The following is a 14,739-nucleotide window of genomic DNA, read 5'->3' as shown; positions in this document are numbered from 1 at the left end:
AGACACGTCTTCAGATTAAAAGACTCGGAAGATCGCCCCGCAGTGTACCTCGTTCACTATTTGGGAAACCAAAGCCTAGGTCAAAGATCAACTCCCGAAAACATCCCTCAAGAAACTGTTAAAAGAAAAGGTCCTATCAAAAATGACCAACAACATCTTTCTGTAGCAAACGAAGATCTTTTGCTCAGAAACGAGGAAGGGTTATTTGTCAAAGATAACACGGAGTTACCTGTCGATAATCGGTCAGAGACACGTTTTCCTCAAGATTTAGAAAGCAATGATAAAAGGCAAAATATTGAAGACATTCCAGACGAATGCAGTTTATCTAAACCCTGGATTAGTCAAGATTCTCTCTGTTCATGGATGTCCTTGAGATCTACCGTTTTTGGAACCACAATAAAACAAATTAAGATAGACCGTGAACTAGGTGTTATAATTGCAAACCCCCAAGGAATTGAGTTGGCAAAACGACTTTTAAAGAGAAAAACGTTTGTCAGTTTGCAATGCATTTAGTGCAGTACATCTATGAACTTAGGGGGTTTCTATGTCACCACCTTTTCAATGCGAAATACAGAGTTAGAAAGCGATCCGTGTTTTGACTTTTGCTACGTTCTTCACGAAAACATATATCCCGAGAACACGTTGAGAAACGTCTGGGAAGATTATTTGTGCAAAGAGTTAACAATTGTTTCAATGTGGCGTTGTCGAAGCTGATATTCATATTCTCATGGAGTACAGCAATAAGTAGTTTTAAGAGTCAATCAAAAACAATTTGACCCAAAATAATTTGTTGTTTTGTCCAACGCAAATTAGGGATGACATCCGCAACTTTTTGACACAAAATGATGTGTTTAACTCCTCGCTAATTGAAGAACAAATATGCGAATTTATCGAATGCGAAACGGTGCAGCATTTTGACAAGCTGTACGAAACATTTTCTTTGGATTGGCCATTAGAATTTCAGGTATTTGCTGAGTCAATCTTGAAGAATGATTTAAAAAAATCATGGAATCGCCGCCCATTTTAAGAAATTTGGAGCTTTTCAAGACAAAATTCCAAACGTGGGAGAAGATTCCGAAGCCTTCTCGGCAACTTTGAAATTGTTGCTCGAAGACATTGGGAAACTCGCGGACGACCAAACTGCGCTGATTTTAATCATGAAACAGCTTTTGACTTTGGTGGAATTTAACAAAGTTTACCAAATCGAAGAGCCTCGCGTACATTCTTTAAAACCCAAAGTAAACCGAAACCGCTGGACCTTGCAGTGCGAGTCAAATTTGGATCTATCGGGTGCATACGTCTACCCCGAAAATACAGAGAAGCATTCTGGAGAAGGGCGTTACGCGATTGGTCGGCAGTCCTTGTTTAAAATTATCCTTAAAATCTGAACCTATTGTGAATTTTTAAATCATTCGGAAGTATTTCCTGAATGTTTCACTATGCAGGCTAGTCTTATAATTAGTAGAAGAATCGATAAAAATCAAGAGTAGAAGTTGAGTTAGGCGTGAAATATGAATCACCCATAGGTTGTTAAAGCAAGGCAATAAATTTTAAAACAGGGAACAAACTAAAAGGGCACTGACCCACACGAAAAGGAACTCTGACACGATATAACCGTTTCATTAGGACTAAAATTACCTTTAATTGAGCTTAAAGAAATAAACCAAAGCACCTGCTGTTGGGTCAAATTAGGTATCGAATTGTGACCGTGCATAAAGTAAAAGCAGACAAAGAAACAGTTTCTCAAATATACAGGGTGTTTCTGAAATGTCTATCAAAAATAAAGGGGGATGTTCTGTGGACGATTTGGAGTCTAAAATGTTCTGTGAAATTTGGCCGTCCAGGGCACCATTTTCAAGTTACGTTTTCAGTGTTTTACGGATAGCCCCTTATAATTAAAGGGTATGTGTTTTACGGATAGCCCCTTATAATTAAAGGGTATGAGAAGCTTCGTTTGAAAAACCTCTGATTTATATAGCAAAAGATAGAATTAATTTCTGTGAATTCAAAAATATCAAGCTTTTAATTCTCCGATTTCTAGTTATTTGACAATATGCATTTGAAAATGCTTCATATGAAATTATTTAAAATCCACTTTTTAAAGTTTTTAAGAAAGGCCACAACGTTTTCTTGTTTTTGACATCACAAACGCGAGATGGTGCCACTCTCTCGCGCGTATAGATTTCCCGCGCTTTTTTCCTCAACGTCATAGTGATGTCATAAACCAACCGAACAAGCTGACAAGACAAAATTGTTGGTATATCGAAACTGAGTTTTTGTGATTTTTCAATGGATTTTATAAATAGAAACTTTGGTTCAATTATATTAAAAACTTTATATTTTGAAAGAAGAGACTTGAAAGTGTAATATAATACCACTTTCGTGCTAAAATATGATACGAAATTGTAAATTCCCATACCCTTTAAAATGAGAAACGCAAAGACAATGCTATTTTAATTAAGGGATCATCCGTAAAACACTCCAATCATAAGTCGAAAACGGTAGCCCTTAGGACAAAACGTCATAGAACATTTTCCACTCAATATCGTCCATAGAACATCACCCTTAATTTTTGATAGAGGATAGAGACGTTAATTTAAAACTATTGAAGTTACTATCCATAGTTTTCACCCCAGTGTTGCCAGGCCGTTTGTAAGTCTAATTACTGTAGAGAGAAAGCCTAGCAGATCAGTTTGAATGAGTACTTGACTAAACTTCAAATTCAAAGGGCAGGCCTGACAACACTGTAGTGAAGTTGCAGCTAAGTGTTCATTAATTTTCTGTGACTCTTTTAGTTAAAATTATGTTTTACTCACAAAACTCTGTAATAGACGAAATAGTTGGCCAAATAAACCAGACGTTAGCGTTGGAAACTAGGGGTCCCGCGTTCAACCTTGAAGACCTTGGGACTGGGGAATCGCAGTTTTTTTAGGCCTGAGTCACACCCATTTCCCAACCGCCGAGCTCATCGGGTGTTGCCAAACCATTTTAAAATGAAGACATAAGAGGTTTCAGTTTAAAATTTTAAAACCAGAAAAAGAAAAAAATCCTCTTTCACGCGTCTTACATCAGATGCTGACGTCAATGATTGAAAAAAAAATCAGCTGTCCGTCGACCTTTTTACTCGTGCGGGGGAGAATCCCCCCTCGCACGAAGTATTGGTCCCGGTTTTCAAGGTCTCTCTAGCAATAGCTTTCGCAATACAAGGCGACAGGAATACCGTGTGTTTGGGGCTTTTCATCCCCATTACTCGGATTTCGAGTTTTTTAAGTAAACACTTAATTGGTGAATCCACCAGAACGAACTCAAGTTGAAGACACAAAAAAGGATAAATAGACGCCTCCTCCCAAGCCCGCGATGGTGCAAGAGGATAAAGACTCCGGCTCCGAGGCGCGCGCGGTTGTTTGGGCATGGTGCTAGTAGCTAGAGGATAACTTTCCTTCTAAAGAGTTACGCTGTCTGCTACGTGTTCTACTGTTAAGTTAATATTTATTTCCCTCAAAACTGAAGGTATGGCGTCTAGTAAAGAAATTTTCACCTCATGCTTGCTTTTTTAGCCCCTATTTTTTCACGTTTTTATTATCTTACATATCCCGCACGAGTGTCCTTTCTGCTGGGGCAGCTTGTTACAGACCCTTTATTACATTTATTAAGGAAACTTATTATCACACCAATAGAATTACTCCATCACAAATGGCTTTGGTAGCGTGAAGTAAGGGTAAAAATTAAAACCAAAGGAATAGGGAGATCTCATTGCAGTAACCAAGGGGAGAGACAGAATGTAACCGTCATCTTGGCCTATACAGGGTGTAAATACCAATTAAGCTAGATCTATAGATACGTTTCCTAGCCACTTTGATTTTTTCTTTGTATATAAATAACGTGTCGGAAAATACTCTTCTAGCATCTGTAAATCTTGTATCATTAACCATGCACCACACCCAGCTCGTAAAGTTACGATATACTAAAGTTATTACTTCTGCTAGTGCGCTTTTTGTAATCAAGTTAGCAACGACGGGTAGCTTACCTAGTAATAATTAAACGAATTATTAATATTATTTATATATTTCTAAATACACTAGATGGTAAAGTGTGTTGAGAGCTATGAGTGAACTGTGTATCCGCTACGAAAGGGTCAACATTGTAATTGAGAATGGTCTGCGCCCCGGAAGGGGGGGGGTCTATCACTAAGGTGAGAGAGAGGGTTGTGACGATCCCATAATAATACAGTTATTTACTTCATACAGGATGTAAATAATTGTATTATTTTTATGACTGTGACGTAGCAACGCGTGCTCAGGACCGGGCGCAATATCCGTCAATCAAAACTTGTCATACATAATTATTAGTTTAGCTCCTCCCTCAAAACTCGCCTATACCTTGAAAACACGGCTGCACGATAATTACTATATTAGTTTAGAATTGCTGGCCTGATATAATCAGAATCAGTGTATAATTCTCTCGCTAAGGGTTCAATGATTTTTCGAGATTCAAATGAGGTTATTACTACCAGAACATTTGTTTCCTTTTAATTATCAATGAGATGATTATTTTAAAAATTGTTACGTAATAACAGTTTAACAAATAAGCCCTCTGTTTTAGCCTATCATAAATTTAATAATTTCCAGCTCTGACCGACGTGGAGGTAACAGAATGGGTCTTCAGAGCCAAATAAATTGTTGTTCGTTAACTTCCTATAAACAATTATGGCAGGAATAATTTAAATAATTAAAGACAATGTTTAGATTGTTTAATTTAAATATTGACATTTTGTTATGTAGATCTCCATGTGAAATAGAAATCTTGCATATTACTATACCAAAACTTGCGCTTGCATCAGTCGGGGTACCGCTCTTGTTTGGTGTATACGCAAACTTTATTTGCAAGTTTTGCCCTGCATTTTTCTTTCAATTTTAAAGAGAGTATAAACTCTATATATGCGTGGTTAACTTCATTGTTGAACCAATAAGTGTTAACAAGTGGCGTCACGTGCGGTTTGGATCCCCAAATTATGAAAGGTACACTACGTATAAGGACATTTTTGGTTTGTTAAAATTTAAATTGAGTTTCTTTCAATATTATTCAAAATTGTACTATTGTTTATTTGCGTTACTGATATGCATAACGTAACCTAATTCCTAAACACGCCCCATGCGTTTCTTGAACCTGTGTATCAAATGATAAATCGATTGCCGACCTTTTAAGCTGTCGGGTGGAGGTTTCCAAGACATTTGAGGCACTTCTTTTAAGTATTGTACACGTATGACAAAACGAATATTCCACAGTCGTAAGCGTTTTCTTGTTTTGGAAGGGATTCTTCAACGTACTGGATTTCAACCTTAAGATCCGTTTCAAATTGCCAAAATGATATCAATTTCAATTTTTTTACATGAGGCTCGATAACCTCTTGAGTCGTGCTTGACGGATCAAATATACAAATAATGCCATTTTTCCGAATTATTGCTGGGAGCCAATGATCTGAGTGGTTCATGGTTCTTGGAAGGATCATTAGAATGTCTCTTTCATAAAAATCGGTTTGATTACGCATAATGTGTATACAAACTTGATTTTCGGTTTCCTTCTGACTCATTAAACGATAAATACATTTTGGTATCCACAAAAAATCCCCTTTTCTTCCGAATAAATCCAAGAGCTCTTTGCCTGTTTGGTTATCGGGTACGAGATGTTAAAGAATTTCTCAAACAACAAAATGTTTATACTCTACACAGACCAGCTAGAATTAATTATTTGAGACCGCGAGTTATTTCATTTGGTATTGATCAAATTTGGGGTTTGGATTTAATTGTTATGCAAAGCTTAAAAAGGTATAATAAAGGGGTCAGATATATTATGGATTATTTTTCAAAATGGGGTTCGCTAGTTCCGATTAAAAATAAGAGGGTGGAGACGGTGATTCAAGCTTTTAAACATATCCTCTTAAAAAGCAATCGACACAAACCTAAATTAGTTACTAGCGATAGAGGTTCGGAATTCGGTCCTCGTTTCCAGATATATTTAAAAAGTAAGGGTATAAAATATTATACAACGTTTTCGGAAATGAAATCGTCCATATGTGAAAGGTGAGACTTTTTATTAACATTTTTATGGCCCTCGGGAGAATCTCCCTATTTAGTTAATTGCTATTGAGGGTTACATAAATGGCGTCCGAACAGGGACTCGACTAGAAATGACTAGGCCTTAAGCCTTGGTCAGTCCCGTAGAAAAATTGTTTATCATTGTCGGTATATCCGCCCCCCACGTGGAGTTAAGCCTTGCCTTCCACGTTGGTTAATAATTAAAGATAATGAAATTAATCTTAATTAATCATAATTAATTTAAATACTAAATTAGAAATAGATTTATCTTTATAACGAATGTATTGAATTAAGATAACTATATCTATTTTGACTATTGTAAAACTTAACTTAATTAAATAAATAATGGCCTACTCGGACAATAAAACATGGAGGTCGCCTCGAACATCTGAGGATGAGGAGGATGATTCTACTTTAAATAAAGGGGAAGATAATTCGAAGGAAGATCTGTTTGCCTCTGCGGGGGACGATGGCGACACGCTAGCAACGCCAGAAATAGATGATCCTTTGGAGAATTTTAACCGGATTCTTCGCATTGAAGAAGAGAAGGATGAAGAGGATTCTGATACAAGAAAGAGGACGGCCGCCTCTTTAGTATCGGGATTTTCTCCCTATCTAGTGCTCTAAACCGAACACAGTTATCTGATTTGTGATCCGAACAGATCAAATATGTTTGCTTGACTTCAGCTATCAGTTAAACAGTTGAGGACCGTTTTCTGTTCAGATCAGATGTCTTTTTCAGATACACATTCAGATCAAATCATATCTGAGATAAAAACGAGATTGTAGACTTTTGAAACAGATATCTGTGGCTTCGGTCGTAGTTTCGGATTAATACCTTTTAAAAATATATACGTTTCAAATGTATTCATAACGCATATACTAAAAAAATCCAGGCAATTTTATGTTTGTTGTAGGCTGGATGTCGAGGGAAACAGTTCAGTTTATTTTCCCAAACAATTGACTTGGTAGTTGGTACTAGTAGAGATGTGGGTCAGTAATTTACCGTCCGTAAACTACCGGTGGTAATTTACGAAATTTCTGTAATTTTATGATGGTAAGAATTATCAAACATTTTTGAAATTTTTGTGTTCTGGGAGTGAAACCAAGTGTACTAGCCTTCCTGAGACTAAAACAATGTCCTTTCTTACTTCGGAGTCCCGTTTTCCTCTATACCCCTTTCGTTCATGCGGCTATTCTAGCTTAAAATAGTGGTTCACACATCCTCATATTGTTAGTCACTGAAGTGGTGTTTACTTGAAAGCCGGACCAAGTAGTCACACGCACATGCTAGTGCTCTTTTACTTGGATCAAGAGCTCATTACGCGTTAAAAGTTCATTTTATATTTAAATGAACAACTATTACTGTATTTACTTCCAAATGGAGTCGCCAGGCGCCAGCCAGCTCTAAAAATCGTTAGTTAAAGATCGGATTAGAAAGGCCACGGCTGTCGACTTGAAAACAAAAGCCGCAAAATCATGTAAAGAACCTTATATAGTGCTCAAAACTCAACGTTGTTTAAATTCAATTTACTGTAAGCACGTAAAATTTATATTACCAAATTTGGTGATGAACTGTAATTTTGGTTTTCGCAAAATTTGAATCAGTAATTTACGGCTTAAATTACCGTTTTTAAAGGGTATGAGAAGCTTTGTTTGAAAAACCTCTGAGTTATATAGCAAAAGATAGAATTAATTACTGTGAATTCAAAAATATCAAGCTTTTAATTCTCCGTTTCTAGTTAATTGGCAATATGCATTTGAAAATGCTTCATATGAAATTAATTAAAATCCACTTTTTAAAAGTTTTTAAGAAAGGCTACAACGTTTCCCTGTTGTTTGACGTCACGCACGCGAGATGGTGCCACTCTCTCCGCTATCAAAGAATGGACAGAGCTCGAGACGCGTCTAGCTCGCGTTCGCGCGTATATGTTCCCCGCGCTTTTTTCCTCAACGTCATAGTGATGTCATAAACCAACCGAAGAAGCTGACAAGACAAAATGATTTATATATCGAAACTGAGTTTTTGTGATTTTCCAATGGATTTTAAAAATAGAAACTTTGGTTCAATTATATTAAAAACTTTATATTTTGAAAGTAGAGACTTGAAAGTGTAATATAATGCCACTTTCGTGCTAAAATATGATATGAAATTGTAAATTCCCATACCCTTTAAAATATGCGTTAATTTACATCACTAGGTACGAGGTAAGACTTGTCCCTAGAAGCGGGCAATTATTTGTGTGGTACCAATTTATTCAAAATCACAACACTGCTTGCGATTGTAATTTATTCCCCCTATTTAATAAAGATAGAAAGAACTAATCGCGCGAAAGGGGGGGGCTATGATTTATCAAAACACAGTGACTAGTCTTGACCAGGGATCCGTGTAATTTTATTAGCAGGAATGAAGAACGGTTAGTATTTACTTCAGTGCGACTATAGATCCCAGTATAGATCCAATCCCTTCAATTCGTAACGAAAATTTTAAATTATTTAACAGGCACACTTAAACTACATTTTGATGACGTTGCTGACGGTGACGGCTAAAAATACATCGTTGCTTTTTACCTCCGTCGCAATGACCAGCGTCTTCTTTCATGCCCCTCATCTCGAGGAAGGGTGTCGTGGACTTTGACGCACGCAAAAAGTACCCTGTTCTCTATTCCCGCTTCTAATATTACATGAATCTCTGTATCTGTCTTGACTAAATAATTGAAGTTTTTCATGTGTACTGGAATGGTTGTACATATAATCAGTATATAAAGTTAAACACGGATATCTGTAAAATTATAAAGATATCTGAACAGATATAAGATAAGAAATCGTTCAGATAGCGCTAGGTCGGATGAAAACTATCACCTTATCGGATCAGGTTTAATAACTGAAAGTAAATACGACGTTCAATGAACTGTTGACGATTTTGCGGGAAAAGTTATCGCAATCAGATGTCATAAAAGAAGAAACAGTTCATAATTTTAAGCACTATCCCTATCAACTATTCCCTCATAAGAGCATTCCTGCTCCCCAGGGAAGTTCAACTCCCTCAAATTTCCCTCCTCAAACTGGGATTGATTCCCTTGTTCCTCCCAAATCTGCGTCAAAAAACGTTAGGCCTAAAGTTAGTTTTGCTAACACCTTACCTTCTCCTACAGAGTTAAAACAACCGGAACTCAAATGTCTAGTGCTGGGCGGATCCGATTACTTGGAAATATCCGATTACCGATTACGATTACTAAGTAAAGTAATCGATTACCGATTACTTTTAACGATAACTCTCAAGTTTAAAGCGACACCTATATTTGAAATTAACGTCACCCGTATAATGCTAGAGACATTATTTAAATGCATGTAAAATGTATACAAAACACAATTTTAGGTGCTGCTTCTGCTCAAAAAAATTCATAACAACATGAATTTATATTTTTAAACTTCCAACTTTCAAGATCATTTTTAAATTCAAGTTTTGACGAAACGATTTAACGGAATAGAAAATGTTTTTAAGGTGTAGTTCCAATATAATTTGGCGGCCCTCTAGTCTGAAAGATATCCCGTCTCCCCCACCTCCCAGAATGCGGGATCCGAGTCCGACTGCGATTGCTTAAAAGATTCGAAACATTTCCGAAATGTGTTCGATAAAGATCCGAGTTCGGAACTTCGGATCCAAACTAGGAGTTGGAGTTAGATCCGAAAAAAGTAATCGTCAGGGACTCATAGAGATCCGAATACCGAATCCTGGCGACTACTTTAAGAAGTAACCGATTACTCGATTACTAGTAATCGGATCCGCCCAGCACTACAAATGTCTCCGTCTCGACAAGTCCCTCAATTTGGACCAGACACTACTGACGAGGAATTAAGATCCTTTATATTACCTTTAGTCCAAACCTTGGCAGATAATTCTACCACACAGGCTAATGCCGTAGCCCAAAATGTAGCAATAAATAAAGCTATAGCTACTAGTTTGGATAAATTAGTTAGGGATCTACCCTCATTAAAAAATAGAAGTACTATTCCGCAGACGGAAAAGTCCCTATTGAACCGCCGGAAAGGTTAGCGTTTATGGGATCTTCTAGCGATAATGCCTCAGAGTTTTTAGCTGCTTTTGAGGAATATGCAAAATTTCACAAGCTATCGAATGAAGATAGGTTAGCGGCATTGCCTCTCCTTTTACGAGGGCATGCTTTGTATTGGTACAGGGATTTAATACGTCAGTACGACGATATTTGTAATTCAAACCCTGCCCATCCTCATTTAGCTTGGAAAACATTTAAAACGCACTTTAAGGCTCAGTTTAGAGACTCTGAAGCTGATTCTAAACTTAAAATAGAGATTTCCCATAGGAGTCAAAAAGATAAGGAATCCGTAGAGGATTTCTTCGGGGATGTTATGAAGTTAAATTTAGGGATGACCCATCCTCTTTCCGAAAAGGAGTTAGTTCCTATTATTAAAAGTAATTTAAAAGATGAACTTAGAACTCCTCTCCTATTTTTGCAATTTACTACAATGGAACAATTAAGGAATCCCTGTAAAACAATTGAGAAGGATATCGAAGTTAGGAAAAACAATGCTGAAAAAAGGGAAAAGAGGAAATCACCCCCTAAACCTAAGGCTACAGCAAAGGCTGAGTACCCTTGCCCAGCAAACTGGGGCTCCGCCCATAGTCATTGTTCCCCCGGGCATTGTCAAAGCCCTTGTAATCCCCTACTTCTCCTTCACATCCTAAATGGGAATATCCTTTGAAACCTTTAGACTCTAGATCAAAAGCTAGAGCTCAAAACACTTCAAATAGCCAAAGATCCTATTATAGATATAATAATCGGAGATCAAAATCTCCTGGGCGTCAATTAGCCTTGTCCTACCAATCTACACGTACTATCACGTGTTTCAATTGCCAAAAACCAGGTCATCTAGCACCCGACTGTCCGGATAAAAAGTTTAGTAAGTCGAGGGAAGCCCAGAAGGGAGAGGTCCCTCGTGGTCCCTCTCCCGGTGCCCAATAAATTCCCCTACCAAGAAGCGTGTCGCGTTCCCCCTGAGGATTGAATCCGTCAGGAAAGGTTCAGTTTATAAAAAAGTTACCATTCCCGTTACTTTTGAACGCGCGACAGTTCACGCTAAGTTAGATAGTGGGGCCGATGCCTCTTTTGTCAGTTTAGATCAGTGGCAAAAGATTTGTAAATATAGAAACTTTTCAGAATTACCTGAAGATGAACAATTAGATTGTGTAGTTTGGGGCGACGGCCGATATACTTTTACAAAAGGCTCTCACGAACTAGAGTTTACTCTTAAGTCAAACGAAAGTGAGAAACAATTTAAATTTAAATTCTACATAGTTCCTTCCCTCAATAGTGACTTTATTTTGGGACAAGATTTCCTTGAAGAACATAGGGTCAAGTTAGATTTCGAATCGTCACAATGTTTAGTGGGTAACCTAAAGATCCCTTTTTCAATTCCATCTGAAAAGGATCCAATAGATAAGGAGATTGTGAATAGTATTAGGGGCGCAGTTTCAGCAGCCCCTATCTCTGATGAACAACGTCATCAATTAGAATCCCTTTTATTGAAATTTCCTGAGTCGTTTTCGGATAAAGTAGGAAGAACAGTACTAGTCTTCCATGAGATTCATACGGGAAATAGTCCGCCCATAAAATCTCAGCCTTATCGTATTAATGACCAGAAAAAGAAAATAATAGAACAACATGTCAGGGAAATGTTAGATGACGGAATAATCAGACCCTCTGTATCTCCTTGGGCTTCGCCCGTAGTTTTAGTTGATCAAACAAAACGGGGTAAACCCTATAGGTTTTGTATTGATTACAGAAAACTAAACAGTGTTACGATCAAGGACCCTTATCCTTTGCCTAATATAGAGGATATGCTAGCTCGAGTAGGAAGACCGAAATACATTACAACACTTGACCTTAAATCAGGGTATTGACAAGTGGAAATGCACCCTAAGAGCAGACCTAAAACTGCTTTTGTGACTCATATGGGAAAGTACGACTTCAATGTACTCCCTTTTGGGCTTTGTAACGCCCCTAGCTCTTTCCAGCGTTTAATTGACGAGATTTTTAGAGACGCAGATTACTTCCAATTAATTGACTATTTAGATGATTTAATCTCGCTTAGCGAAGATTGGGATCAACACTTAACGTGTTTAGAATACGTCTTAAATAGATTAAAGGAAGCGGGTCTCACCCTTCAGTTGAAAAAATGACGGTTCGCTCAGAAAGAAGCTACTATTTTCGGTCACATAGTAAATGAAAAAGGAGTGCAGATAGATCCTTCAAAAATAGAAGCCATTCAGAAATTCCCTCCTCCTAAAAATGTTAAGGAAGTCCAGAGATTTTTAGGGATTTCAGGTTGGCATAATAGGTTTATTAGTCACTACTCCCACATAGTAGCCCCTATTAATAAACTTAAAAGGAAGGATCAGAAATTTATTTGGGATACCGAACAGCAACAGGCGTTCGAATAGATTAAGGAAGAAATTTGTAAGGCTCATCCCTTAGCTTCCTTTAGAAGGGATTCCCCGTGTATTTTAACTACAGATGCAAGTGATGCAGGGTTGGGTGCCCTTCTTTCCCAAATACAAGATAATATAAAAGTTCTTATAGCCTATGCTAGTACAGGACTTAAAGACGCGGAAGAAAGGTACTCCACTAGCGAGAAAGAGTGTTTAGCCATTTGTTGGGCAGTTAAAAAGTTTAGGCCCTTTCTAGAAGGTCGTAAATTCACTGTCCTTACTGACCATCAGGCTCTACAGTGGTTATTTAATATCAGGGAACCCAACTCTCGACTAGTTAAATGGGCTATGTACCTTCAAACATTTTATTTTACTATTAAGCATAAAAAAGGAGTAGAAAACGTAGTAGCTGACGCTTTGTCGAGGGCCCCGATAAACGTCTTAGGCATAAACTTTAGCTCCTCTACTTCTAATTCTACTATTAACCAGGATCCAACTAGTAGTAGTACAAGTCAAAATTCTACCGGTAGTAGTAGTTCAACAACATCTTCTGGCGATTCTGTTGCAGGTCAGATACGTCCTCCAGGTCCTCGAACCTTATATTCTGTATTTACATTAGAAGATGTCATAGGCGTAGAGTTCTATAGGCCCGTGGGGCCCGAGTCCCCCCAAAAATTTTAGAAGTGGCCACAGGCCCCTCCAAAAATGTTTCATCCGTAATACCGAAATCATGAAGATAGTGACCTCATAAAAATAATTTTTGCGTTTAACTGACTGTAAAAAACCATTAAAACCACTACAGAGCAGTGTTTTCCGAACAGAATAGTTTTATTTTGTTCTGAAAAATGTAAACAAAACGACCCAAGGGCTGGGCCATAATAGTAGCCACATCGTTATCTATTTAATTATTGTTACTTCAATAAATTTACTTCTGTTATTTTTGTAATAGTGCGACATAAACAGAAATCTTGAAATTTCTTTATGTTATAATTGTGATAACCCGGTTCCGAAAAGCTTTTGCTTGTAAATTTCCCCACGATTTCTTTGAATGTTGAAATAGGTGAGTGGCATTGAAAGCGTGAAATACTTGTCGACGGGTGAAAGAAATTTTAAAGGGAGTTTTAAACCTTCCATTTTAAGGCTATATCATAATTCCCTCTCTCTCTCTTTCTCTCTCTCTCTCTCGCTTGAAACATAGAGCAAATGTAAAACAAACAATGCTTAACCTAATAATGCTTAGATGTACATCATACGATATTACTGAAAAAGGAGTTTCTAAGAGATTTTTTTCCTTTTCGTTGAAAAAGTGAGTTGACCGGTCAAGGCAGCAGCGGCTGGCAGCCCATCCTATTCAGATTGGCTGGTTATCATGGTTTTCACGTCAATTAAATTTAGATACTACAACAATTTCGTTGACCGTTGACACAAATAATGGAAGGAATGAGGGATGGGATTGAAAAGTGCAACTGGTCTTCTGAAAATAACCCGTTTTTATCATGCTCTCGTCTAGTATAGTCAGAAGCCGATTAGGCTTTACACATGAAGTACGTAACATGTGTCATTGTACCTGGAGGAGCTAGACGATATTCTCTAAGCTCCTGGGAAAGACCCCCCTTATGCGGAGGAACATAATTCGGTAAGGCGGCTCCTTCGGATCCTTGCGATCCTTCCGCTTTAAGAACCGATTTACCAGGTACGTAAATTAGGGAACTACTTTAAAAACTGAATATTCTTTAGTTAAAACTATATACACAATACCAAAGATTAATTGGGAGTAAGGCATGAAGACTCTGTTTTTTACGAGGATTTTTTTCTGTTCTCGCGGCTACGGCGAGCCCAGCCGCTGGCGGCTCCGGAATCGGGATAACGCCGATACCTAGCCGAGGCTTAGTGTAGTTTTCGAGTCTACTATTATTCGCAGAGCTATTTTTCTGTTGAAACTAAAAAAATTCTTATAATATTTAGTTGAAGACTTATTAAATGACTCGAAAATTTTCGAAACTTGAGCTTTAAAATGTTTAATATAATATAACGACTAACGAACGATCGCAAATTTGCCTTTCGAGCTTCCCGGATATGTCGCCGCTGAGGTCCCATGCAAGAAAATAGTAATAGCCGTCGCTGATTGGTCAGGCGTTAAAGAGGCTATCTACGCTTAGGGGACTTATGATTGGT

This window comes from Phalangium opilio, unplaced genomic scaffold (genome assembly GCF_054372755.1).
Source record: "Phalangium opilio isolate 3A_F unplaced genomic scaffold, DU_Popi_V2 ptg000060l_1, whole genome shotgun sequence".
Lineage (NCBI taxonomy): Eukaryota > Metazoa > Arthropoda > Arachnida > Opiliones > Phalangiidae > Phalangium > Phalangium opilio.
The sequence above is the reverse complement of the archived record's forward strand: the minus strand, read 5'-3'. Positions refer to the sequence as shown.